This window comes from Mandrillus leucophaeus, unplaced genomic scaffold (genome assembly GCF_000951045.1).
Source record: "Mandrillus leucophaeus isolate KB7577 unplaced genomic scaffold, Mleu.le_1.0 Scaffold1266, whole genome shotgun sequence".
Taxonomy (NCBI): Eukaryota; Metazoa; Chordata; class Mammalia; order Primates; family Cercopithecidae; genus Mandrillus; species Mandrillus leucophaeus.
The window spans coordinates 1-3,114 of NW_012101054.1; positions in this window are offsets into that span (position 1 = coordinate 1).

The following is a 3,114-nucleotide window of genomic DNA, read 5'->3' on the forward strand; positions in this document are numbered from 1 at the left end:
CCTGACATTTGTAAATATTCTCTACTATTTTATAAAGGGTACATGTTCGTTGAGTAGGGATGGTCACAAATATTTTCCTCCCACATCACTACAATTTGAACTTAGGACACAACGCTTGCCCAGGACTGTGATGATCACCCAGCCCATCCTTTAAATCAAGTGACAAGATAATCCCTAAGTTGTGAGCTGCAGCCTTTGCCTGCTTCCATATGACCACTGGTGAAGTTTTTGCCAAAGAAAAGAGCTTGCTCCACGCTCCTTCAATGCAGTAGCCTGTTGTTAGGAAGCTCTGCGATAGCTTAGATTAAAGCTGCTTCATGCAGTTTCCTTCCTTGCCTTCCAAATCTGCTTGGAACTAGTTTTCTCTCTTGGCAACATTCAACATTTCATAATGTGAATATGACTGCAAGGTTATCTTTCCTCTTTCTCTATACCAGTCAAACTTCTCCAGTTATTTTATGCATTCATGTATGAATTTTCCAAAGTGCTCAACTTCCAGGTATTTACCTGGGATAGCTTTTGCAAGGTCTATTTTAGAATATAATACCTCAATTTCAACAGATTACTCTAGGTGCGGTTTTTCCTATATAGAATACACTGGCAATATTACTTTTCTGTTGTTATCCCAGACACATTGACTCATTATATACACATTCAAACTTACAGTTATCTTTTCACATGAAAAGTTCTCAAGACAGGTCAATACAGCATTGTGCAATTTTGAGACTAAATACAAAAATGTATGTTCCTAATTTTTCTCTGTGTTCCTAAATTCTGTTTAGTATCTCAAAAAGTTGGAATCATTAAGAATGAACTCATATTGAAAGAATAATCATACAATTATTAGATAATAAAGCACTAATGTACTCTGACAATTTTAGAGTAAGTTAGAACCACATTCCTCAACCCACACACACCTCCTGACAAGACCTGGAAAGAGACTACACACTAGAAACCCTCAACTAGAGAGACCTGTTATTCCTGATGAGAGTTTATGTCATGCCTTGGTGTGGTGGACACTAAAAAATTGCTTGTGAATCACTGGCAAAGTGGATCTGAGAAATCCAGGTGTCTGCACATTCTTTGAAATCATTGTGGAAGAAAGGATTTTTAAAATGCTTGCACGTTTGACAGTCAGGCAACGAGTCTATGTTTGAGATTAGAATGCCTGTAGAAGTCTGCCTTACGTCAGCTCTGTGTCTTTCATGCAAGCACCTTCAACTCTCCAGTCATCAGTGTTCTTCTCTGTAAAATGAAGGCACGAAGACAAAGACAATGCACCACTCAGAGATTCAGGGAGCCTGGTTCATAATCTGCACTTTAGAAACTAAGAGTAAGTACAGGTTTTTCCTTTAGGACTTTGTGCCTTTCAAACAGTATTGTCCTTATCCTATCTAATTCATAAGTCTAAGGTTTGCTTAAATTATCTTTTAAAAAACAAGCAGCAACCATTTAAGAAAAGATTCTTTGCACTGTTACACTCAATAGCATCCTTACACCTGAGATTTACAATACTCACTCCATGTAATTCCCACAGAAAATCAAACAGGCAATCTTCTTCTCAATGCACTTGCATTTGGCATGGAGGGAATGGGACAGTCATTCCTCATTATACATGTACCTGAGATTTCCAGCCCAGGAGTTGCAGACAACTCTGCCTCAACTTTCTTAGATTCAGTTTACGTAAATCTTGTTTATGTCATATAAAGAATGTAAATTCAGTCAGACCACAATGAAATGTTCTGGAAACCCAGTCATTTGCATATGCACTAAATATTTAAAGTTCTACTATGAGGAGGAGTCAGTCTAGGTGCTCATCAGCATTTGGTTTGTCACCTGTGAAATTCCTGCATAATTCCAAAAGACCTGGATTTTCATTAAGGGAATAGGAAAAGTGGAACAAACAAAGAGTGAGTATAAGTAGACTAGAAACTCCTAGATGATCCATATTAATTGCCTGATTTTACTCAAGGATTTTGCATCATTTAGACAAAACCTTAACTATAAAATCCAATTATTTAATTTTCAAAGAGCTTCATAAAATAATGTATTCATGTGTTCTATATGATCTCACATTTCTCATATCTCCTCTCATCCACGTAATCTGAATGCCACCCACTCAAAACAGCACGTCACACACATCACTAAGTAGGAATCAAGGAACAGAATACACATAATTTTCATAAAAATTGTCCAAATATCTAATTTTATCCCAAACTATATTCCATCAAAAGATGATTATCTGTCACTCACAGAGAACTGAATCTCTCAGAATAGCCAGAAGGTTATGTATAATTTAGTAAATCAAAAACTTACTGGTAAACTACAGGAACTTTATGTAACTAAACAAGCAATGAAGAACTAAGACTTTTTAGAAGGTTGAAGGTGGTATTTTGCTAGAAGGAAAAGTGATCAGATTTAGTAGACTTAAATTATCATCTAGCTTATACCGAGAAGAAAACACACAAAGCAATTCACAGGCATTGGTATCCACAACAGGAAAACCTTCAACATCTAGGCCATCTGGATGCCAACGTGCTGTCAGCATGTTACCCCTGAAGATCCAGTATGCGTAGATTTCTAATCTGGATTTATGAACTTGGCATGACTGAAGGTATCCTTAGCGACTGATGATGGAGTTAGGACAACGAGAGACATGCAACAAGTTTATTAGGGGCTATTTCTGTAATATAACTCTGCAGAAGGAAGTATTACTAAGCCAAACAAATAAATGCCACCTTAGAAATCCTTGAAACAATTTGCGTTGCCAGGACAAATTGCATAAATTCTCCAGCCTTCTGGAAACATGTAATACTGTCTGTTTCTTATTTTTACAGGGAAATATTTAGCAACTAAAGAGGGATAACAGGTCTGAAAAACTGAACATGCAGGAAGAAAGCAGCAGACCAGTAAAGAATGCGGAATTATTCTGGGTATTCCGCTTCTGAGATCCCTGGCGCCACGAGGGAGCGCCCAGATTGAGGAGAGGTGAGTTTAAATAGTTTTCTTTGAGGGGACGTGGAATGAAGTGCTCTGGGAAAGAGCAAGTTCCTTCCTTTTGGATCTCAGGAGACTTTAATGAGACAGACTTATTACAGCTAATGAGAAGTGTAT